Consider the following 27,166-nt stretch of genomic DNA (forward strand, 5'->3'; position numbering starts at 1 on the left):
GTGATCCCTAGTGTGTATACATGTACAGGATGATTCACTACCAGTGCGACAAACTTGCAGGAGGTGTAGGGGGCACAAAGACGAATCGGAATCGCATAGCATTGCAGGGTCCGAAATGCCTTCGTCATGCGGTAGAAGACGTTGAACGGGAGGTCGCGTGAACAGCGATCCCGCTGGAAGTCAGCATTTGCGAACCGGTTCCCGAGGCAGTTTTATTTACTTGTTCCACAACGAATCCCAGCAGTCCTGGAAATCCCCATTGCCTAGCTTTCCAGGCTGCTGCTCATTTGCATTTCAATAGAAGCAGTGTAAGAATCACTTTCACATCTGCCAGAGGCTACTGTTAATCTATTAGTCCGTGTATCCCCCCAAGCTAACAGTTTTCCGACCCACCTAACTCTGTCTCGATAGCATCAGCGAATATTCTTGCACTGTTCTATTTAAGTGTATCCCATCATATACTCCCTCGTATCGACTCTTATCTCCCTGTAGGAATAACAAACAAACAAACAAACATACTTGTTTGTTTGTTTGTTATTTGGTTTTTAGGAGCATTAGTAACTAAGGCGATATTGCTGCAGGATATGCAGTGGTCATTCCCTGACCTTTCCGCATCCTCCTTATTTGGTGGTGACGGGCTCGAACCCCGGTCTAATCAAGACGCGTGTGCTACGCACTGCTGCTCCTTCCCACCTGGCTATAGAGGCGCCTCATCATATGCTCCCTCCTATCGCGTCTGGGCAGAATTGCAGACACTTTCAAATTCAACCCTAACTCACGGCTTTTTTTCAGCATTGACTTGTACTTTTTAAGTAATTCCGCCGGTCTCCTACTCAATATCATTAGTGTCGACATGTGCAACAATATCATCCTTTGTATGGTGTTAAAGGGACACAGAGTACTGGCCGTCGGGCAAACAGTCCACCTTTGTTGAATCGCCTGGTCAAAGTAAACTGCGATATCCTGCGTCCTGTGCAGCTGGTTTGCAATGGATCCCGCTGTCTGATGTCGGTCCCTTGTGGCCTGTAGGAGTATATAACGATCAGCATTGGGCATTGTTTTTCGTGGACGACCACCACTGGTCCTTTGAACAGCTGTACCTGTCGTTCTGAAGGACGACCATGCACGTGAGACGATGCTATGGGTGATATCGAACTCTGCAGCCACAGTCCTCGCACTTCGACCTTCTTCGAGCTTCCCAATTATTCGACCCCGGGTAACGTCATCCAGATGTTGTCTACTGGCCATTTCTTTGTCTGTAGCACTGTATGAAACCAATCGAAAGTCTGTAACAACCGTGCTCACCATTCAGTAATTTTCGAATAACTGCTGAGCTGCTGCTTTTATCTGTTTATGTGAGCCCTCTCATTACGATTCAAATTTTTGCATGTGCACCAGCTTTCTACCGAACGGCCACAGTTATGCAAATCGCTACAGCCTGTTTCGTTTGATTTTGTGATTGTAACCTTCAGAAATAGTGTTGTTCCTTAAATTTTGCACACCAGTGTATATATATATATATCGGTACTGGGTAGTAAATGGATGGCCATTGCACAAAACAGAGAAGACCTAAGATTTGCGTAATATACTTATTACGCAAATCATGTACCTGCTTAAAAACCGGGAACACCAACTCCTCGAATCCGAGGATGAATATAAAGCCTTCAGTAAATATGCACAAAAACGATTTGCAAGAAGAAGACAGTGAGCGGTAACATAAAACAACACGCAGAACGTGCTACCAGCTCACGGACGGACACAGTCAAGTAAAGGAGATAGAATCATGGAGTTCACAGAAGCTGCTACCTGATGACGCAGCGAACCAGAAAGCAGAACTACAAACCCAAAGACTAAGGATTAAAGTGCACCCACCCCCGTTGACAAAACACCAATGAACTGAAAGGAAAAAGGTCCCATGAGCGACCAGAAGACTGACACTCACTGAACTTTGTCTTTCACTGAGCAATATCAGAGTTCTAACCTCCACCCACTCTCAAGTGACAACCAGATGGGGGGGCACCAGCATGAGGGCAAAGAACCTCCCAGGCCTCACCTGCCACAACACGTCCACACAGATGAAGATGACTCACCCACAAATGGATGAGACAGCACCTCAAGTGCAACCAAAGCCTATACGGCTCTGACCACACTGGACAGGAATCTGGTCCCATGAGTGACTCCCAAATTATTCATATTATTCCTATCCGGTGACCCGGATAGGAATAATATGACGGCAAAAGAGTAAAGCAGCATTGCTGAATTGGCCAAATTAGCCTTTCTGACCACAGTCCCTTGTCTCCCATCTTCCCCTCCCCCTGGTGGGGGAGGAGACAGTTTTTGCTGTCCCTTCCCCCACCCCGCCATCTCCCCGTTCTTCGCCTGGTGAGGCATGGGCCTGCCTCACTGACAATCTGGGGACTCCTTCTCTATCGTCCCCATACTTCTGCCTTTCGCCCCCCCCTAGCCTTCAGTTCTCTCCCCACTCTATCTATACGCCAGCACATGTCCCACACTGTAAAACTCTAACAATGTCTAAATTAAACTTACGCAAACTTTTAGGCTTTACAGAACCTAGTATTTACCCCTATGATGCTTTTTTTTTTTTTAAGGCCCTAGCCACTGAAATCCCAGGAAACTAGGTGGCAGAGCCTGCCAGAGTAAAAATTTCAAACTGCCGGCGTTGGGCCTTTGCACGTTACTTGGTCGTTTTTGACGCACAGGTCTTTCGCAGACTGCACCTAATCTCACTCAACCTGCTACCTCATTGCCAATCCGATAAATTTTTACTCTACCATATTCTATCATATCTTAGTGGTAGTAACATTAATTGAAATATGATAGAGCGAAAATAATAAGGCAAAATTATTAAAGTTATAAAATGTGTTAATTATGGGTTGGTAGATATATTGAAAGGGACTTTATCTAGGGCTAACCCTCTCAATATATCGGCCCATAATTAACGTGGCTATCTGTTTCTATTGTCAACTGCTTTACGTTTTATCTCATTTTGTTTTACTCTCACTTTATATTACATATTTCCCCAGGGGCTCACATCTGGTGAGTATGGGCTTGGCACACCCAGGGTCCTGAGCTGGATATCATCATTCTTCTCTTTCTTGGTGATTTCCTTCTACTTTTCTCTCTCTCTCTCTCTCTCTCTCTCTCTCTCTCAGGGTAACTCGGGAATTTTTTTTTGGCTAGTGCAGCATAAGCCTCAGGCTTCCTTGCACCGTGTAGCTATTAATAATAAATAAAATAATAATAAATAATATTGTACTTCTAGGTTTTTGCCACAGTGTCGGCGTTGGGCCTTTGCACGTTACTTGGGCGTTTTTGACGCGCAGGTCTTTCGCAGACTGCACCTAATCTCACTCAACCTGCTGCCTCATTGCCAATCCGATAAATTTTTACTCTACCATATTCTATCATATCTAGAACATATCAATACAGACCGATGTAATGCACAATCTTTCACTTAGATGGCATTAATCGGTGCTGATCTTAATGTTAAAATTTACAAATAATTCTTCGCTAATATATATATATAGTGAGAGAGAGAGAGAGAGAGAGAGAGAGAATCCGATCTAACAGGCAGAAAATTGAGTAGGGGTACCACAAAATAAAATAATTAATTAATTATTTTATTTATAAATAAATTATTTATAAATAAATTAATAAATAAATAAGTAATTTACTTAGGGGTGCCGTTATTAAAAAAGGTTGAAAACTACTGATTTAATGCGTGTGTACGACGGTGACGAAATTGTGTAAAGTTCAAGGGAGAGTATTTCGAGAAGGAGAAATCTATAGAAGATTCGAATGATTAACCCCGGGGCTCACATCTGGTGAGTATGGGCTTGGCACACCCAGGGTACAGAGCTGGATATCATCATTCTTCTCTTTCTTGGTGATTCCCTTCTACTTTTGACTCTCTCTCTCTCTCTCTCTCTCTCTCTCTCTCTCTCTCTCTCTCTCTCTCTCTCTCTCTCTCTCAGGGTTACTCGGGAACTTTTTTTTTTTCTGGTGCAGCATAAGCCTCAGGCTTCCTTGCATCATATGGATATTAATAATAATAATAATAATAATAATGACAATTAATATAAGATCTTGCATAAGTCCGTGAATTAAATGATCACCCCTCGTATATATTTTAAATCTTATCTATCCAAGGAATTTTAAGGCAAAAACCTAATGAAACTCAAAATCAACTTGACTCTACGGAGTAACACCAGCTTTTAATTTGTATAACGAATTTTAAGAGTACGTTAAAACTTACGAAATAATAACAAAATAATAGCAAAAAATACAAAAAAGTGATGTAATTCAGAAATTATTCTCTATACTACATGCTTTTTAACTAATCATTATAACTTCCACAATACCCTTAACAAAACAAAATCTAAATGAAAAAAAAAAAAAAAAAAATATATATATATATATATATATAATAAAATTGAAAGCAATTTTATCGCTTTACGTGAAATAACTTAAACGGCTTTTGTTTAAATTAAAGAATTTTTTTTAAGCCGAGAATTGCTATTTATTGAAAATCACGTCGTTCTCAAATTACCCCAGGGGCTCACATTTTGTGAGTATGGGCTTGCAAACCCACGGTCCTGAGCTGGATATCACAAATTCTTCTCTTTCATGGTGATTCCTTTCTACTTTTCTCTCTCTCTCTCTCTCTCTCTCTGGGTAACTCTGAAATTTTTATTTATTTATTATTTATTTATTTATTATTTTATTTATTATTATTATTATTATTTTTTTTTTTTTTTTTTTTCGCTGTTGGTGCAGCATAAGCCTCCGGCTTCCTTGCACCGTATGGCTAATAATAATAATAATAATAATAAATAAATAAATTATATACTTCTTTAAGTAGAGTAAGATTAAAATATTTCAGTAATTATAATAACTGAAAGTTATTTAATTAATTTTCGTGAATTTAAGTTAACTTTACTTTAGTAATGTTTTTGCTAAAATCAAATCATAAAAGTGTAAGAAATTCCAGAAAAATGTATATTACATAATAAATATAAAAAATGTTAATAAAAATGTAATAACGATGCATCATAGAACAAAATAAAGATGAGAAACCTAAGTAACTGGCAGTTGCGTATAAAAATTGCCAATCGGGTACCTGGATGATTTTAAGTATTAATAAGACCAAATGATGTGAGGAAGCACCCTTTTTTCTGCATCAGTATCTAAATTGTATAAATATACTGATTATTAGGCATTATTTAATGAATTACTTACATCATTATATTCTTAACCATGGGCGCCGGCAGGATATTTTGCAAGGTGGTGCATATGGGAATAAATTTTTTGTTCACCAAATTTTCGAATATACGCAATATCTTATGTTTCAATAAATTAATGAAAATATTAAAAATTGTGCATTACTTCGAAATCCAAAGGTGGTGCACTTGCACCATGCTGCCGGCGCCCATGTTCTTAACAGTAATGTAAGAGCACATTGGGGACTGCCGTAGTTAGACAATGACCAACCCAACGCTGGTAGCATGCATTTTAATGTGAACTTTAAAATTAATGGTGAAACTACCATACTGCCAGTTCTTCCACCGGGAGGAAGGTCCGAGGAGTCAGGGGACCCAACAGCTGGTTTAATATGGTCTTTTGGCGCCTCCGTAGCCAGGTGGGAAGGAGCAGCAGTGCGTAGTACACGCTTCTTGATTAGACCGGGGTTCGAGCCCGTCACCACCAAATACGGAGGATGCGGAAAGGTCAGGGAATGACCACCGCATATTCCGGAGCAATATGGCCTTAGTTGCTAATGCTCCTAAAAGCCGAATAACAAACAAACAACAATATGGTCTTTTGAGATCACGTAAGGAATGTTAAGCTCTCTCGTGGGATCCGTAATTTATAGTTTCGCTTTTATTTAAAATGTAATAATGTAAATCTAAAAATTGCTCTGCTGAGTTTTCTTTAATTTTTGATGCATATAATTCCGTGAAAGGTTTTGCTTTGTTTTTGTGTCGTCACTATTTCATACTCATGCCAATTTCCCTCTAATTTTTCATCCATTGGAACCATCGTTGGGGGTCCGGTTGAGAAGGGGGGAGCTAGGGGAAACTGCAGTCACTGATCTCAGCTGCGGTAGAAGGTCCTGAAATTTATGTATTCAGTTGGACTTCCCAAATCTGACAATCTCCTGATCTAATCCTTGCCGGATCTTGGAATTTTCTGTATTTGGCGTGATATCACATTATAGTTATAAAGAAACATTGGGAAAAAAGAAAAACGAAAAAAAAATTACATTTCTGTACCACAACTTTTTTTGACATATACTGCCCACTTTTTTTTCTCATGAAAAAGTACACACTGTAAAGTGTAAAATAAAAGTAAAAGTACACACTGTAAAGTACAAAGTAAAAGTAAAAGTATACGCAATACACACTGTAAAAGTACATAGTACTGCCACAAATGTGTACTTTTTTCCCCCAGAGAGCTCAGTAACATATAGTACATGAAAAAGTGAGGTAAATAAATATTTTAAATATTTATAAAAATTTTACGGTCCATACTGTAAAAGTACAATAACACCCACCCCCCTCCAAAATATAAAACATTTTTGAACTCTGGATTTTTTATGATTTGTTTTTAGTATAGATCATAAATATACTAATTATGAGCCATGCAAATATACTAATTATTATATGACTAATAATTATTACATTTATAATATTTACAGAACTGCACTCTTTGTAATACGGAAACATGTTATGAAACCCTGTGTATTTAGGCAAAAAATAATGAAAATAATGTAAATGTTTAAAAAATAAAAGAAAATATTTAAATAAAAAAATAAAACTATACCGAACTCTGCTCGTATATATTGATGCCATCTGTAATACCTCAGCCTCAACGTTATGAAATTTTCTAGAATTTTTTCAGAATACGCGGACTTCAAAAATCCGCTTGTGAGTGGTCCTTTGAGATCAATACCTGTGTCTTTTTAGATGAATCATGTAATGGTACAATGGCAGATTTTCTGAATAAGCAAACGGGCCCCGCGTTACACTTTTTATATACATTTTTAATGGAACTAGTTTATAATACAGTTGCATTATTTGCGCGAAAATTGAACGCGATATGTATTTGATATTCAAAACAAAATATTGCCACGCTAAGAGACTGTAAGACATTCACAATAACGCGATTGCCGTATAAGGGAGAGTTTATTTTTCGAAAAATATTTTCCAAGTTTTTAGTAACTGAGCTATTCTGAACATAGTAGTTTTCATTATTAAAACTTTAGTGCTGAGATATGAAAGGTTAAAATATTAGAAAAGACTATTAAAAAATAGGTTAGCAATAAAAACCACAGCTGGAACGAAACCCATAAATGTAAGGTGAAGATTTTTAAAAACTAAGATGGGACATTTCTACATATTATAACAGAATTTTTAATTATATTTTAATGTATTTATTAAAAGAATTATTTTTTAAACTGCATAATTCTGTTTAAACAAATAAATCATAAAATTCTTCACATTTACTTGATTATATTCACCAACGATTAATATAGCTTTAAGGATAACCAGATTTTAACAGGTTAGCATATTTTTTAGTTTTTTTTTTTTTTTTTTTAGTGATCGGAGGTCACACATTCGAATACAGACAAAGCGAATAACTATTTATAAAGAACCGCATAAACAAAAGAATGGAAACAAGCTGAATCCGCAAACATTGTTTTTCAATGGGGCTATCGTATAGTAGCTGGAGAAAACAGTTCCCTCGGGAAACTACACATACGACGATCCAATCCTCCGCCCCCCCCCCAACCTCCAAATCCCATGGGCAGATGTATACTGTCGTTTTAGGTATACTGGGAAACAATTGGCGAGTGGCTGAGTTATCAAAATTGCAGTGAATCATCTTGATCCCATGTTGCAAATTAATGAGTTTCTCTTCGCTGAATATTTATTTTTGTAGTAAATACATTTTACTTATTAATAAATTCCCCAAATGTATTGATATGAATTATAATTCATATACCTTCCGTACGACCACCTGAACTGAGATAATGACATCTTTATTAATTTATTTGTATTTTTTTAAATCTTTTTAATTTCTAATGTTTTCTTCGAATTTTGCGTTCTAGTCGACCAGTATGAACTGACCACGATATAAATTGGAAACATATTTCCTGTTGTATAATCAACCTGTGCAACATGAAATGTGTTTTTTCGGGACTGCTAGACTTTCCGTTTAATCTTTGCTTCCCAAATTAAAATAATTCGAAATAATGTAGGGCACCATAATTGTACCTAGTTTCGGCCCCCGAGAACTCTTAGGTGTGTTCTGTGATCCCTATTAGGCGGCTTAAACAGTTGAAGTTTCCATGATTTGTAAAATTTGCTACAACAAAAGATTTTAGAATAAGACGTAACTTTCGTTCATTAATTTGTCAAAAATTTGTTTTAATAACTTATAAGACAATTCTCGCCTTCAAAGTACACACTAGTATTTTCGCCTTTAATCACCAGATGGCACGGCATGCTTTATTATCTAATGGTTTGAAACAGTAAAAAAATAAATAAATAATAAGAAGGAACGCATGCGTAGTTCGTTTCCTCAAGCGGCCTAGGTTTGCTAAAGCGAAAGTTCCGTCGAAAAGGTGACTAAGGGAGGTAAATACTGCTTTTTTGTGTTGTTTATGGTAGATAAGTTACGTGAATTTCTCTTACATTAGGCGAAATAATTATTCTCTTTTTGTACTGCATTGATGTTTACCTGTTTCTTGATCACGTGAGCACGGCACGCGAGTACCTGCTTCTATCATCGGCCTCCTGGTCCATGAAGCCACTCCCACTTTTGAACGTAACCCATTACGCCCCGCAAAAAGATCCGAAAATACCTAATAAAAATATTTTCCATGTAGTTGTACACGTTTAGCGGCTTCTGAATTTATACTTTTTGTGATCATTTAAATTACGATTTTAGTAAATAATCAGTCATTTGATTTGAATCTCTTATGCCATTTGTAAATTGTAACAGTTTTTAGTTAAATATATATATGTATATGTAATAAATATACCCTCGACATATATATGCATATATATATATAATTATATATACATAATATATATATATGATGTGTGTAAACAAGGAGATTGAAAATTAACACGTGACTATATACAGCTGATACTCTTGTCCCGTACATGATTTGGCATCGTGCCAAGTGTTCTTATAAGAGATGCCATGTATTTTGTGTTTTTTTTTTTTTTAAAGAGTCAAAGCCGCCATACATATAAATAGAACCACGTCTACAAATAGCAAATGAAGAACGGGCTTCTGGTATTTTGTAATTTTATTTTTTTCATTACTTTTTTCAAATTAAGCACAAAATTATAAATATTAATTATATCAAATATAAGGCATACTATACATTTGTTTTACCATTCGCTTGGTTTTTGTGATATAGTGCGGTGTCTGTGTATTTTATTGATATTGCGTATACTTTTACATGTATATATAAGTAGCTGAAAACTGGTGAAGCTCCAATATTAAAACTTTACCCGAGTTTGTTTGTTTTTTTTTTCTTTTATTTATATATTTTTTAACTTCACCATATGATCACTGAAAGGAAAACCACATATGCAAATTCTTTTCGTATATGAATTATTTATATTTTCTTAACTTCATCGGTCTAGTGGCATTAACCAGACCATGTAGAATGAAATGGTAGGTAGAATTTTAACTGCGTTAGAGACGAAACTAAGCACAGGTGCGCAGGTGTCCTAATTCACCTCTACACGTTCGTTGCTCCCAAAAAAAGCTTGCTGTTCACAAAATAGATACCACCAGAGTAGCATCATGTTGTTTTTTTTTTTTTTTTTTAATCGTCAGACCGTTAATACGATACCCCCAAGTAAAAGTTGAAGAGTTCTTCACCTGAGACTGGATTTTAATCCGCATTGTATTCTGGATAGCACACGATTCTAGAGATTTAAGTCAATTATTTTCAAGTGCAGACCATTTTGTTTCTTATTTTATTTTATATAGAACATTTATTTTATATTCTAGTTAATATGATATATTTAACACACACAAAAATTAACTAACAGTGTTGTGCTGTAAAAGGGTACCCACCCACCATGCGTTACAGAATTTTCTTTTATACCACCCCAAAATATATACAATAGAAAATCACAAATACGGTATCATCGGGGGGCATAACGCATGCCAGATTTTTGAAAATTTTGCACTTAGCTTAAGTATTCAGGTTTAATTCGTATTATGTATGTAGTCTATACTCGGAGAGAGTACGGAATACGTACCTAATATGTAACCACATAATCAGAAAATAATTTTAATTTTACCAATCCGATGTGAATAAGTGTATATTTTGCTTACTAAATAATCAAAAAATATTGTGGGAAATTACATTTGGATATTTTTATTAGATAACACACCCTAATTTCTACAGAGTGATAACCACCAAAATGTTAATCCGTGCTGCCGGAATGGCCGGTACGTAGCGAGTTTGCCCAAGAACTTGGTCGCGGATTCAATTCCCCCCCCCCCAAATGTTGCAATTGTCCAATTTTTTTATTTTTTAATAGGAGGTATAAATATGCAATCGACTCATTTTAAGAACTAAATATGCATTGATGTATTATTAAATACTATAAATGAGAACTAGTATTGGATGTCTCGCAAAATGAATGATTTTATATGTTAAAATTATATAGTAACAATGGTGCTATCTAGGAAAAGTATAAAACAGAAAGAAATTGGTGCCTAGAAATTAGGCACCAATTGGTGCCTGGAACACTAGGGGGGCTTAGCCCCCTGCTCGCTGCGCTCGCTTCTGTTGATAAAATAACATAAAATACTTACAGCAGCTTTCGACAGTGTGTGTGTCTCTTGCTCAGCTATAAATTTATAAATACGTTGCTATATCAATATAATATCGGTGTAGCCTGGGCGTTTTAACGCATGAGAGCACCCGGAGGACGCCAGGGGCATCAGTTGTTGTTCTTAAATATTTTTTTTAAAAAGACCCTCTGTCCCATAAGTTACGTTGCGGTCGAAAGCACCGCAAACACAGAACATAATGACATACGAATGATGTTTTAGGCGTTCTTTAAATAGTTTAAAGTGCCGACAATATTAATATTTAGAAAAATAATTAACAAATTTAATTCTCGCCTATGATTCTAAATTAATGATATATATATATATATATACTTATATATTGTTAATTATGTAATTATAACTATATTATATAATTGTAATTTTTAAGTGTCCGCTACGCTCCGTGCAAAGCTTCTCGCATGCAAAGTGACGTCACGGAAGTCTTTAGGTCCGCTGCCTTTAGACAAATTTATTGCTCGGCGAATTGTATTATGTAAATTCGCCGCATCATCGTCAGCGTTATTGCAGTTGCAGTTGGCCACCGTACTGGTTCTATTATTTGTCATATAATAACCCGTCAGTCTTCACCAATATAGTATTTTACTTTGAATTTTACGTCTCGTTGGTCAAAAAAGAAAAATAAGAAAAAGAATTTTAAAAAAATAATAAAAAAAAAGGAAAGGAAAAAACTCCGTGGACGGGTTTCCACCTTGACGTGGTGTTGGAGCATAGTTTCCAGTAGCTCTTTTAATACATAGGATTAGGAATGCGACTAAGAGAAACCCAGAAAAAAATTTAAACAAACTTTACTGAATAAGGGCACATTTGGAAATTCGGCGGGGGCCTCGAAAGTTCTTAAAACGGCCCTGGGTGTAGATACATCATAGACAACTCTTAAAGAAAAACTACGATCGTAGTGCGAAAGGCATCATTTCATCTGTATCTCATTTGTGCTCATCCTTCACAAAGAGTTACCAAGTATTCCACTACCTCGAATAATAACGCCTCACTAATAAAGAAGACTATTGTTATTTATTCTTGATAGACGCCACCACCCAGACGGCACCGTTTCAAAGCTAGTTGGCTTTTCATCGGTGAGTGCCTTAAGAGTTGTCTATGGTGTATCTACACCGATATTATATAGATATAGAATCGTAAACTCTTAAAATATTATACCTTGTTGCATTTCTCTCTATACATTAAAAAAGTTTTCCTCCTAGTGATATTTATTGAAGCCAATGGGAAAAGTGGGTGAGGCAATTACGGCACTACAAATGCAATTAATTATTGACAACTGCCTTCATACAGGGGCGTGCCGTCAGGCATGCAATGTGTGTGCGACGCACACAGGCAGGCGCCAGGAGGCGAAAGATAAAATTCATTGAATTTTAGAATATTATTTTCTGATGTTTTTAATTCATGGGGGCGCCGTATAAATTTTTACACACAAGCACTGCACACTCCTGGTGCGCTCCTGCCTCCATAACGTTTACTAACCTTGTGCACCTGCTACTATTTGATGTTCCATTGTAACGTTTTTTGTATATTAATGAATACATGTATTGTACAGTATACAGTATTTGTAAATATTTTAAATATTTGTATAGTTTGTAAATATTTCATTTAAATATTTTAGTCCTGTTCTTTCGGATGCAACAATATTCCTCATGCATTATGAAACCCCAAGCAAAAGGCCTTTTCCTAAGTGACCTATGTAAACGCAAGTAAATAATTAAATAATGATATTTATTCGACCTTGAGAATGCCGAGCACTACGAATGCACAGGTAAATAATTACATAGGTCATTTCCTGATTAGATATCGATCAGTGTGTATCGACAGGTGTGTAGAAAAGATTAGACTTACTCCGTTTACCTCTACATTTTACGTAGAAAAGCGTGTGCGGGGGGTAGGTGAGCAGGGGGCGAAGCCCTCTAGTAGTTTATTAAAATAAATACGTTACATATATGGAAATCAAGAATGGTACCGAATGATCTTGTTAGATAAATATAGTGCGTGACCACGCTTAAACAGAAGCTTGTTTTTCCACAGTAAAACAAGCTTCTGTTACGCATTTTCACGTAATCCGCATCTCTCTTCTCCCATTGGCTGAATAAATATCACTAGGAGGAAAATTATTTTAATGTATAGAAAGATAAGGCATAAATTCGTACCTGCGTTGTTTATTATTATTATTGTTGCTCTTATATTATTTCTCCCTGACTGGGGGTTCTACCCCGTGATGGATATTGCTACCAAGTACACAGTGTGGTTGTTATGTCTGGTGTTACTGTTAGTCACGGAACTCTCCGACTATCTTACGGGTGTTCAGGATTGCTACTTTCTGGAGTTCCTTGTAGGTGTTCGCTGGACCTATTGCTGCTAGACTGTTATGTAGGGTCTTTGGCACCATACCGGTGGTTGACACGATGATTAGGATGGTCGTTACTTGTTGCATATGCCACATCTCTTTGATCTCCTATCTTAGGTTCATGTACTTCCTGATTTTTTCCCCATGTGTTTTCTGCAGGTTGCCAGTGTTAGATACCGCTATGTCAATCAGATAGGTAGCCTTTTCCTTCTTGTTGACAAGGGTCCTTTCTGTTGTGCGGTATTGTCTTATCCGTTATTATGGTGCGGTCCCAGTACAGCTCGTGGGTTGGGGTATCTAGTGCTGCTTGGCGTTCATACTTGTAGTACGGTACACTTTCTTTGATCAACTGATATTTTTGCTAGCTTCGGATGTATTATGCTGGCTACCTGGTCGTGTCTACGAGTGTACTCAGTCTGGGTGACCACCTTGCATCCCGCGGTGATGTGTTGGATCGTTTCTGAGGCCAGATGGCATCGTCGACATGTGTCATCAAACACTCCGGGCTCCTTGGCGATGTATTTTCTATAGTTTCTGGTATTGATTACTTGGTCTTGGATGGCGAGCATAAATCCTTCAGTCTCAGGGAAGAGTGTCCCGCTCGTGAGCGGGACACTCTTCCCTGCATTGGAAGCAGTTTTATCTATGTGATCTTGATTGTTGTTGTTTGTTTGGTTTTTAGGAACATTAGCAACTAAGGCAATATTGCCCTGGGAATATGCGGTGGTCATTCCCTGACCTTTCCCCATCCTCCGTATTTGGTGGTCACGGGCTCGAATCCCGGTCTAATCAAGAAGCGTGTGCTACGCACTGTTGCTCCTTCCCACCTGGCTACGGAGGCGCCCTGTGATCTTGATGGAGGTCATAGTAGTGTCTGCCATGGAGTGTCTTCTTTGCCCATCTTTCTAGCATCGTTTGTGCCTTCTGGATGGGAGGGACTCGTCGCTTAGGTTGAGTGGGTATACCGCTTGTCTATCTTCCTTATGGGCTTCTGGAGTGCTGCTGTATGTTTCTGGAAGTAATCCTTCAGATTAGCAATTGCTGTTTTCTGTTGCTCGATGAGGTCTATCAGGCCCTTCTCTTCCTTCCTCCTTCTTTCCGAGCAATTTTCAGTCCCTGCACGGCTGATTTCGGGTGAAATAGAGACAAATCGGATGAGCTCTTGGTCATCATTGTCCTTGTCTTTCTCATGATATCCTCCAGTTCGGTGTTAGTTCAATCTATATCCTGAAGGAGTATGTTAGCATTGGGACTGCATAGGTGTGTATGGCTTTAACTGTGTTCCCTCCGTTCTGCTTTACTTGCAGCAGGCTTCTGAGTCTCCGACGGTATTTTTCGGTCAGGCAGGCCTTAATATCCTTGTGCTGTAACTGCTGAGCCTGCATCATCCCCAGGTATTTGTAGGCTGCTCCCTCTGTCATGGCTTCGATCTCTTTACCAGTCTGCAGCTGGTAATTTCGGTTGACTAATTTTTCCTGGTGCAATCCGTGGGTCTTGCATTTGTCTAGACCAAATTCCATCCTAATGTCATTGCTGAATTCTTTGATGATCCGGAGTAGTTGCTGGAGTTGCTTCTCGGTTTCCGCATAGAGCTTGATGTCATCCATGTACATCAGGTGGGTGAGGGTGTACAGATTCTTCCTTCCTTTGTATCTGTACTTGCTACTGTTGAGCATGGTGGATAGCGGGTTAAGTGTTAAACAGAATCATAGTGGGCTCAGAACATCTCTCTGAAAGATTCCTCTTCTGATGGGGATGGGCCTAGTTGCGATGTTCTCGACCTTAATGGTGGTACTCCATTTCGCCATCGTTTCTCCTAGGAAGTTTGTCACTTTCGGATTGACTTTGTAGATGTTCAGCGCCTCTATTAACCAGCTATGAGGCACGGAGTCGAAAGCCTTGCGGTAATGGATATTGGATGTGTACAGGTTGCGGGTCTTCTTCTTGTAGGCTTGCTCTATAACCGCGGCATCTGTGGTTAATTGCTCCTTGCATCCTTTGCTCAGCCGCTTGTACCCTTTCTGCTGTTCGACCATTATGTTTTGGATCTCGAAGTGGTCTGATATCTTTTTGGTTATGCAGCTGGTCAGGATCTTGTACATCGTTGGGAGGCAGGTGATGTATTTCGGCCTGTATGGCCTGTATTTCGCCGGGTTTCTTGTATCTTCGTCTTTCGGCTTCAGATATGTGATTCCTTGAGTAAGAAGTAAGAAGTATTATCATTATTATTTTATAGTCTGGCTAGTCTATTCCCCAGGCCCTTGTACTGTTAATTACCTTTGTAGGATATTCAAAAAAAGTGCGAGATTTATGAGGTTCTACTGTATGTATAGAATATTTAAGTCCTTGTGCACTTAACTGCAATAACTTAGGTTCCATTCCAGATAAAAACAATCTGTAAAATGCATTGGAAAGATCTTAAGATTGTTAAGATTCAGTATGACCTCCATCGCTACAGATATCATTACTATTGTGATCCTGGTACGAAGATCGTTTAAAGAGCAAGGTTTCGAGGAAAGGACTAAATCGTACTTTTAACACGTACCCATAGAAAAAGTTCCAATAGAGACAAATCGGATGAGCTAGCTGGTCATGCAATTGGTCCACCTCTACCTATGCATATGTTTAGGAACAATTCGTTTAAAAATTGTCGAACATTTAGAGAGAAGGGCAAGGTGCAAAATATTGGCTTCAATTCTTAATCGTTTTAGTTCAGGAATAAAAAAAAAAATAAAAATAAATCCTCTAGCCTTGCAAGATCACTGTCACCATTCATCACTGTTTCTTCAAAAAAAAAGGAAGGTCCATGTTTTTATCAGGCGCACTAGACACCCATTTTAGGGGAACCCGTTTATGTTTCCAGACTTCTTTGTGGTTTCTCCACAAATTCGGCAATTATAGAAATTAACCTTGCAACTAATATGAAACGCTTCTTCATCACTAAACATACATTATCGGGAGATAAGACGCCGGTTTTTTTTTTTTTTTAAATGTTTTCATTCAAACCACTCAGAAAGCTAATTTCACATGATAGTTCTTTTCAAGCAACATCTGGTGCACTCGAATCTTGTACGGTCGCTTGTGTAATTTTACTCTAGGAATTCTGTGCACTGTTGCTTTAGAATACAAAAGAGCACAAAAGGTCATATTGTTGTACACATTGGCTCTAATGATATTAAGAGTAGGAGACAGGTAGAATTACTTAATAAGTACAGGTCACTGTTGAAAAAAAGCCGTAAATTGGGGTTGAATTTGAAAGAGTCTGCAATTCTGTCCAGACACGATAGGAGGGAGTATATGATGATAGCCTTGTCGATCAATTCGGCCCTGGAAGGATTGTGCAAGGCTGAAGGGGTTGAATTTTTCTCAGCCTGGTCTGTATTTGTTAACAGGAGAGACTGCTTTTACAGGGATGGGATACACTTAAATAGAAAGGGTGCAAGAATATTTGCTGATGCTATCGCGGCAGTGTTGGGTGGGTTGTAAACCTGCTAGCTTGGGGGGATACAAGGACTAATAGATTAACAGTTGCTACTGGCAGAGGTGAAAGTGATTCTTGCACTGCTTCTATTGGAATGAGCAGCAGCCTGGAAAATAAGATGCAGGGTATTTCAGAGACTGAAGGGAGTCATTGCGGCACAAGTAAACACATGGGTTGTGTTAGGGTAGTTAAAAATAGAAACAGGTGCCTGTATACTTGCGTATATACCAATGCTAGGAGTTTGGTAAATAAATTTGAAGAATTACTCAAAACATCAAAGCCAGATATTGTTGGGATATCAGAGACGTGGTGTCACACAGATATAAGGAATGCAGAAGTGGAATTTGCGAAGTATAATGTGTACAGGAAGGATAGACAGGATAGGAAGGGAGGAGGGGTTATGCTATTAGTTAAGGAACATATAAAATCCAAGGAAGTGAAGCCAGTCGACATCGCTGGATAGTGCAGTGTCGAGTCAGTTCGGTGTGATATAGGCACTGGGGAATCAAAATTGAGAGTAGGAATATGTTATAGGCCTAGTGACTCTGATGAGTATAATAAAAAACTGTACAGGGAAATAGAGTGGGCCAGTAAATCAGAGTGTCTTATAATGGGGATTTTAATTTCCCAGATATTGACTGGAATTTGTGGGTTGGTCATTCATACACGTTAGCAAGACTTTTGTGGATTTATTGGATGATTGTTTTCTACATCAGCATGTTTAGGAGGCAACAAGAGGGAGTTAATACACTTGATCTGATTATCAGTAGTGATTCTTCATGCATTAAGAATCTGCAGATAAAGGAACCACTAGGTGGCAGTGATCACAGTGTGCTGAAGTGGGATTTACTCAAAGAGGTAACGACCATCAGGGGTAAAGGGAAGAGTTTTTTGCTTTCGTAAAGGCGACTACGGTGGTCTGAGACAGTATTTAAATTCTATACGGTGGGACCAACTGATGATGTTACCAACAGCAAATTCAAAATGGGAGGCATTGAAAGAATTAATATTGGAAGCTACTATGCCATACATACCAACTAAGAAATATTGTTCAAGGTTTAGGCCTAAATGGATGTCAGATGAACTAATTAGACATGTGACAGAGAAGAAAAATACATCGGATACATATAAAATAACAGGTGACACAGAAGCCCATGATAGATATAAGCTGGTCTGTAACCAAGTCACAAAGGAGATTACGCAGGCAAAGGCAGATTACGAGAAATCTTTTCCAAAGGATGCAAAGAAAAACAGCAAAGAATTCTTTATTTATGTAAACTCTACAAGGAAGGGGATGAATCAGATTGGTCCACTTGATATCGATGATTCAACTGTTGATGATCCTGCTCAGGTAGTTAACAAACTAAATGAATACTTTGCATCTACTTTGACACAACAGGAGTTATTCAGAGAGGGGAATGCCAGTGGTGAATTAAAAGGTTTTCACGGCCAGAGGTGAAAACTCTGGCCGTGAGCCAGATGATTATGTAATAACAGAGCAAAATAGAGGAGAAATTGTTGAAGATAAACATAAGGAAGGCACCTGGAGTGTACGGGATGTATTCAGTTATATTAAAGGAGGCAGCAAAGGAAGTAAGCAAACCCTTAGCAATAATTCTGAGAGCTTCCTTGTACTCATGGGAGGTCCCCATGGACTGGAGATATGCAAATGTATCACCAATTCACAAAGGGGGTTCAAAAGGTGACACAAGTAATTACAGACCAGTTAGTTTAACTTGTGTTCTGGGGAAAATAATGGAATCACTGGTTAAAGAAGCTTTGCAGGATCATCTAGACAAGACTGCAGTAATAGTTAAGACACAACATGGGTTTGTTAAAGGAAGTCTTGTCTGACCAATTTGATTGGATACTATGATGTCGTCACAAAGGAACTGGATGCAGGGAATAACTTTGATATCATATATTTGGATCTTAGAAAGGCTTTTGATATTGATGCACATAGAAGACTGCTAAACAAATTGGAGCAGTGTGGCATTGGAGATAAATTGCTGCTATGGATAAAGGGATGGTTGAGTGGGAGAAGACTGAGAGTGGTAATCAATGGTCAATGCTCATCGTGGACTAATGTTATTGGTGGAGTCCCGCAGGGTTCAGTGTTGAGTCCATTGTTGTTTTCTGTATTTAGAAATGATATTGATGATGGTATATCAAGCTTAATGTCCAAGTTTGCAGACGATACGAAGGTCGGCAGGGTTGTTAAGGAGACTAATGACATTATGCTGCTGCAACAGGATCTAGAAAGGTTGAGCAGATGGGGTGAGAGGTGGCAAATTAAGTTTAACATTGATAAATGTAAAGTACTACATATGGGAAACAGTAACCCCAGAGTAACGTATTAACTCTGTGGTACTACACTGACAGTGGTAGAGAACGAAAAGGATCCGGGGGGTAATGCGCAGGCAGATATGAAGTTTTCTGACAGTGCAGACGGTCTGCAAGAGTAGCTCATGGTGTCTTCTCAATGATATATAGGAATTTTGCTAGCAGGGATAAGAAGGTGATTATAGTTTTTTTAGTGATTATATATTTAAGAAGGATGTAGAGCTATTGGAGTACAGAGAAGGGCAACAAGATTAATGAATGGAACAAAGGGTTGCTCTTACGAAGAAAGGCTTAAGTTTTGCAAATTACAGTGTCTGGACACGAGACACCTGTCAGGTGATCTGATTGAGGTGTATAAAGCCTTGAATGGTTTGAGCATGCTCAATGCTGATGGAATTTTTCCCCTTGCTCAGAATAATCACCTGAGAGAGCATAAATTCAAGTTGAGGAAAGAGAGATGTAGGATAGATGTGCGGAAGTTTGCCTTTAGCCAGCGGGTGGAATAGACTTCCATCCTTTGTTGTGGAAGTTGATAGCCTAAATAAATTTAAGGCTGGGCAGGACAGGTATTTGGAACGAACTGAGGATTGAAATGGGAGTTTTCTTTTTTTGGCTGATGCTGCATAATCTTGCTTTCTTGCATCATGTGCCTCTACTAATGCTAATGCTAACATCGAGTTACAGAGATGCCCGTCTTAGTAATTTTCGTCCTCGATAGATACCACAGTCTCCTCGTTTAATCCTGGCCTTCCAGTTCGCGCGTTATCATTAACAGAACCAGTCTCTTTAAACTTCTTAAATACAGTGTGAAATTGAATTTCTGTGCGTTTCTTCCTTTGCATAATATGTCGTAAATTTTCTTCTAATCGCTGAAGTGGACTTTAACTGTGGTAGCTAGAGGATACAGTTCACTTTCTCTTCAATCGAAGCGTTGTAGGATAGATTTTCATAAAAAAATAAAAGAATAAAATTAGAGTAAATTAAGTAATTATTTCTGCGCATAAAAACTAGAATAATTATCTTTCCTATGCATTTTACAGATTTTTTTTTTTTCCGTCTTATATAACTTAGAACCTAAATTACTGCAGTTTTAAAGTGTACAATGACTTTATGGTCACTCTTGTATATGGAAATCATTTGTCAGCGTTAAAGATAGAAAACTGTACATAGATGGGGTAGTGTTTTCCAAATGGTAAAAGTGAAACTGCTGGTTCAGCCAGAAAATAAGTAAAAAAAAAAAAAAAAAAAAAACCATTCAGAATTACATTTCAAAATTAAAAAAAATTTCTAATAATGTTTCTAATAACGCAAAAATAATTAAATATTTTTTAATAATTATTTTAATTTAAGAAATCACAGCATGTTCATACGTTAATCAAATGAATATACATGTATAAATATACGTATGTAATTTAAAATGATAAACATAATATTGTTTAAATAGAGAAGATACAAACTTTTAGCAGTGCCTAACTATGACTGGGCAGTCTATAGTAGTATAGTAGGAGGGACCTTGATCGCGAGGTTTCTTAATTTTTTAATTTCTTAACTGGGGGTTCTGTAATTTTTTAAAGATTATGAAAGGATTCCGTGGCCAAATTAAATTGGGAAATACTGAGATAAGGTATGCAATTTTCTTTCTTTCTGAAAATAATCTTTTTCTTCATTTTTTTTAAATTTTTCCTTTCTTTCTTTCCAAAAGGAATCGATGTGATTCTTATTGAATCTGTTAGCTAGCAAAACAGATGTGTTTAATTTGCATAAAAAGGCATTTCGAGATGCCTTTTTTTAAGTCCGTTTATCATTAACAGTAACAGAAAAAAGGGGAAAAAAACAACGGAAAAAAATTAGAAAAACACCCGGAAAAAAATTGGAGCGGTTAATGCGAAATGTTTTTGAAAATAACGCAACTTATTTTTCTGTTTGCGATATATTTATCGTATAACCCTTGTTTAAAACATCGAGAAAAATGAATGAATGATCCGTTATATGGAAATTTTTGAAAATAAGTTTGCGTCCTTTTTCAGTTGCTTACCAACAAACTTTGGAGAATTGTGGAAATACGCTTAACATTCAGCCACCTAAGCACTTCGGATTGACTTTCCCTACCTCCACCTGAAGTCATCCATACAGTGCCTTTGTTTTCGGAACCTCTATTTCCTGTTTATCATTCGCACTATTAGTTTTAAGATAGCCGTAACATGCAATTCCGTTAGCTCTCTTTATGGGATCACAGGTTTTGTTTCATGAATGAAGATTATTATTATTTTTTATTTATTTATTTTATTTTATTTATTTATTTATTTATTTATTTTAGTATTTAAAAATCTATTAGTGTTTTTGTGTTTGTTTCTTGACATTTGATTTCGGTGCACAGACTTTGTATGATATTTCAAACTCTTCGTAAGATGTTTCGAATCAAACATGTGAATTGTTGTCACCCATTCTAAACTCAATATATAATATTGGTGTAAATACGTCACAGTTTACCCATAAGTTTAACTACGTGCGTAGTGTAACGGCATCGTTTAGATCTAAACGATGGCGTTACACTACGTATATAGTTAAGCTTATTGGTAAACTGTGGTGTAATTACTCCGATCTTATATAGTTAATTTCAACCCATAACGTATTATGCCTTGAGCATTTAGTATTCAAAATATTCTTAAACTCACGTATAGTGCAGTGTGATCAAGAACAAATATCAAGAGAAGAAAATAGAACTGTTGATTATATTACGTTAGATTTATCGTTTACTACAGATAACGACCATCATCAACTGCAGAGTGTATTTGTGCAAAGTATTTACAAACGCATCCTGAAACCTTCCGTATTGCCAATTATGGAAAAAACAAAAAAAAAAAAAAAAAAAAAGTAATTTGATCGAGTGACCTAAAGATTTTAAAGAAAACGTCACATATTTTTAGCAGATGTAGCATCAGCCAAAACAAAAAAAAAAAAAAAAAAAAAACAATTTCATACACCAACCATTCCCTCTAAAAGTTTGTCTAGTTCCTCCTTGAATTTATTTAAGCTACCAAACACCCACAAGTCACAACGACAGATAGAAGTTTGTTCCAGCAATTAACCACCCGCTGGCTAAAGGCAAACTTCCGCACATCTATTCTACAACTGTCTTTCCTCAATTTGAATTTATTCCCCCCTCAGGTTCGTAATCTGAGCAAGCGGAAGAATCCCATCAGAATTCAGCGTGCTCAACCCATTCAAGGCCTTATACACCTCAATCAGATCACCTCGGAGGTGCCTAGTCTCTAGCCGCTGCAATTTGCAGAACTTAAGCCTTTCTTGGTAAGAGGACCCCTTCGTTCCCCTCACCAATCTTGTTGCCCTTCTCTGTACACGTTCAAGCAACTCTTCATCCTTCGTAAAATGAGGCATCCAGACCTGTTCACAATACTCAATGCGAGGCCTGACCATTGCCTTATACAAAGGGATAATCACTTCCTTTTCCCTGGTAGCAAAAATTCCTGTATATCATTGACAATACCCCATGACCTGCTCTTGCAGCCTGTCTGCATTGCTCAGAAAACTTCATATCCGACTGCACAATTACTCCCAGATCTTTTTCATTTTCTTCCACTCTAAGTGTAGTACCACACAGTTGGTATGTTTCTCTGGGGTTACTTCTACCCATATGCAGTACTTTGCATTTGTCAATGTTAAACTTCAGTTGCCACTTCTCAGTCCATCTGCCCAAAATTTTCTAGATCCTGTTGCAGTAGCACCCTGCCATTGCTGTCATTAACAATCCTGCCAACCTTTGTATCATCTGCAAACTTCGACATTAAGCCTGATATACCTTCATCAATATCATTGATAAATATACAAAACAACAGTGGGCCCAACACCGAACCCTGGAGGACTCCACTAATAACATTAGTCCATGAAGAGCAGCGTCCATTGATTACCACTCTCTGTCTTCTCCCACTCAACCACCCTTTTTTTATCCATTGTAGCAACTTACCCTTTAATACCATACCGCTTAAATTTGTACATCAGTCTTCCATGCTCAACAGTGTCAAAAGCTTTCCTGAAATCCAAGTATATGATATCAAAATTATTTTTTTGCATCCATTCCTTTGTAACTACATCATAGCATCCAATCAAATTTTTCAGATAAGATTTTTCATTAACAAACCCAAGCTGTGTCTGAATTATTACTGCAGTCTTGTCTAGATGATCCTGCAATACATTTTTATATATGTGACTCCATTATTTTCCCCGGAACAAAAGTTAAACTAATTGGTCTGTAATTACTCGTGTCACCCTTAGATCCCCATTTATGTCCCCAAATAAAAAGTGTACTTTCTCTATATATTAAAGGAAAACTTATGGTCTGAGGAATATACAAGTTAGACTAAGAGTATTACCGTATTTTGGTGTATTACGCTGTGTGTTTCTATATTGATACTGACCATTTAGTCGGGTGTAAGTACAGAAGTACAAAGAAAGAATATCTGTTACCTTTGTGAAAGCGCAACTGTATTTCTTATCCCTTTTTGTAAATTTGAAAATGCTTTCTTACAAAAAGAGTAACCATTTTCAAGATTGTTTTTATCTCTTATAGAAACTAAATTAAATAATATATTATTATAAACATAATGTTTAAATAAGATAAGATACTTTAGGCCTCAATAAAATAGGTTTCGTTGAAGCCTAAAGTCACAGAGCCAGATTCAAAAATATGTGCATCTCTTCTTTGGGATCAAACTTTAAAAATAGTATCTTCAAAACACGATCAGAAGTCTCACTGATTTTAGCTAAGTGGTTTTGTTTTTATATTTTTGTTATGTTTTAGTTGTTTTTATATTTTTGTTATGTTTTAGTTGTTTTTATATTTTTTTTATGTTTCAGTTATTTTTATATTTTTGTTATGTTACAAGAATTATATTTGAATATTATTCTATACCTAACAAGAATATTACTGTATTTTGTACACTCCTATGTAATATTTTTAAAGAGAGAGAGAGAGAGAGAGAGAGAAAGAGAGAGAGAATGCCTGTAAACGGTATGTATTGTTTCAGTTCGCCTGTTTTGCTTTATGGATCATTATTTGATTCTTATTTTTATTATTTATTGAAAGAAAATGTCATTCAGCCCTTGCCCGGCCACAGTGTACAAATAAAAACATAAAGAATTCTTATATCTCGATGGGATTCGAATCCAAGTCTTTTACCCGCGGTGTGAAAAGACCGATCATAACCATTGTACTCCCTATGAAAATACAAAGATACTTATTCACTATCTTTCTCATATTATATGGTATAAGGGAGTAGTATTAGTTGTTTGTTTGTTTGTTTCGGGATTTATTAAGCGCATCGGCAACTATGGCCATAGTGCACCAATAGTATTAGTAAAGAATTGTTTGCAAAATAGAAGAAACTTCGCTCTTCTTTATATGCATTCTTTTATAACGTGGCTGAGTTCGTCGGTCTCCGGGGAAAGTTTCACGATTTTTTTCTCTTGGAAACTTAGGTTTTTCATCCAGCAAACTGACAGAAGAAATATACACAATTACAGATACGATACAGTGACACCTCATATTCTTAGTTACTTGGGATATGAAGCGTCAGTATATTGTGTTTGCATTGTGTCTTTGTTTAGTTGCTTAAAGCACACAACCTACCCCCCCCTCTCTCTCTCTCTCTCTCTGTCTCTCTCTCTCTCTCTCTCTCTCTCTCTCTCTCTCTCTCTCTCTCTCTCTCTCTCTCTCTCTCTCTCAAGCGTTTCATAAACCCTCAAAGTTTATTACTAAACATATTACCACTCTTATACCGCGTGAAATTAACAATATAGTTTATTAAGCTATTCGCCTAAATTACTATACATAAGGTAACGTTTCAGGTATCTTACCGATACTCATCATCAGACCATACTGCTGACAGACTCCTCTTGCCGATGCTCCCAGAAACCGACGTGCATACATATAAACCTGATGTGCAAGAGGAGTCTGTCAGCAGTACGGTCTGATGGGTATTGGTAAGATACCGGCTGGAAAAGGTCCGAGTTCGAATCCCGTCAATAACGCAAGGCATTTAATGGGTTCTTTTCACAAGTAGTTGAGTTAGTCTGCCTCACACGGAGGCAGCATGTTTGTTTCTCCCAGAAACTCTTTTTTCGTCCAGCAAACTGACGTAAAATTGCACGCATTACAGACACAATATACTGATACCTCGCAGCCTTAGTTGCGTTAGCGCTTAACGCACGCACGCCCACACACCTTCTCTGCTGGCCCAATTAATGTTCCACTTTAATTGGGCCAGCAGAGAAGGAATATCACCGCTTATCTCACTTACTTTAAAACAGTTAATTTTATGCAAATTCCCAAGAAGCAGTACAAGCCACTCACTACAAAATTACTACCCCATTTCTGAAGTCTCGAAAATTTTGTGTACAGTCATTCACCACAGGAACAACGGCAGTGCATATGTGGTACTTTTCCCAGGTTCAACAAAGCCAGGAGCTTAACAATCCATACAAAAATATAGCTAGAGGCATTCTATAATTGAGGAGGGAAATGCATATTTAAATTTTTTTCACCGGTTTCCAAAATACAGTTACCCAGCCTTGCTTCACAGAATGCGTCATCACACATCAATTTGTGGAAAAATAATTATTTTATTTTAAAAATAAAAATTTATTTTAACGAGTGAACGCGCATAGAGATGATTTCATTCTCTACAACTGATTTTCTGGCTGCTCATATATGGATAACGGGCATGTTAGAAATTTGAACTCAGTTCAAGAGAAAAAGAAGATGGAAAATAAAATTGAAGAATAGATTAAAATTTTATTGTATACTAGGATAGTCAAGTGAAAACGAGATTTTGATTGACTAAATTTAAATTACTCTCCGCCATGGTTTTAACTTTAGAGATTGGTATCAATGTTTCTATCGAACAACAAGACACGTTCTGTCCTGTAGGCGTGGGAAGTGATGCGCAGCAACAGACAATATGACGTTCATAGTGACGGGTGCATCCGAGCTAGAGAAACCCAGTGTTATTTAGTTTCTTACATTGAACGGCTGCTCTCCTGCAGAATTCACCGGTGTATGGAAAAAATGCAGTCGACAACCGTATGTCACACTTAGGAGTGTGACATACGATTGTCGAATGTACACTTTCTGCACGAGCTACACGTTCAACTGATGTGAACATACAGCTCTTTACTGTGAAGGATGAAAAGCTCTGGAGAATGAACTTCGCCCAGGAGAAGTTCACACAGTCCTCACAGACGAAAATGTTGACCATGAAGCCGGATATCAGTCATAGGTTTGCGTACGCTGTATTCCATGGCAGATTGCAGTACAAGAATATTTGCACGAAGTGGGTTCCCAAGTATCTCAGCGATGAACAGGGAGGTTTTGCGAATGGGACTGCGTCTGCAGTACCCAATTTAATATGAAAGAGGAAGGAAATGATTTCTTGAATCGCTTAGTGACTGTGGATAAGCGTGACAGTGCCGGCGCTTTGGACCAGAGAGCAAGCAGTGAGACATTGCAGTGGAAACTTCAGTTATCGCCACGGCCAAAAAAATAAAATAAAAAAATACAGGACTTTAGCCAGTACTGGGAAGATTATGCTTCTGCTGTTCTTCGACTTACGTTGTTGTTGTTATTTGGTTTTTAGGAGCATTAGCAACTAAGGCCATATTGCTCCGGGATATGCGGTGGTTATTTCCTGACCTTTCCGCATCCTCCGTATTTGGGGGGGACGGGCTCGAACCCTGGTTTAATCAAGAAGCGTGTGCTACGCACTGCTGCTCCTTCCCACCTGGCTACGGAGGCGCTCTTCGACTTACAGGTACTACTTCTATGCCATCTCATGTGTAGAGGTGAAACAGTCAAATCGCAAGATTTCGAAAGCACGCCCACACACCTTCTCCGCTGGTTCAGGGAAAAGGAAAAATTTATCTGCGGCTTGCCGCCAAAAACGACTCAGACATTTTATCAACGATGCCATTTTATTACATGGTAGTGCGTGAACACAGGACTCAACACACTGCTGGCAACCACCCAGAAGCTGCTCTCGGAAGTGGTTGAGTATCGTCCTTATACT

At 37.7% G+C, this 27,166-nt stretch overlaps 1 protein-coding gene across 2 annotated transcripts in view; it reads left to right on the forward strand.

Moving 5' to 3' along the window:
* Positions 1–8,617: 8,617 nt before the first annotated feature.
* Positions 8,618–27,166, forward strand: part of LOC150080831 (DNA (cytosine-5)-methyltransferase 3A-like) — a 945,959-nt gene continuing 927,410 nt past the window's right edge. For both annotated transcript variants that reach the window (XM_090382019.1, XM_090382022.1), the window contains exon 1: positions 8,618–8,660. The gene's annotated coding sequence lies outside the window, so the exon portion shown is untranslated. The remainder of the gene's footprint in view (positions 8,661–27,166) is intronic.

Source organism: Mastigoproctus giganteus, chromosome 9, assembly GCF_048544385.1.
Source record: "Mastigoproctus giganteus isolate SK-2022 chromosome 9, ASM4854438v1, whole genome shotgun sequence".
Lineage (NCBI taxonomy): Eukaryota > Metazoa > Arthropoda > Arachnida > Uropygi > Thelyphonidae > Mastigoproctus > Mastigoproctus giganteus.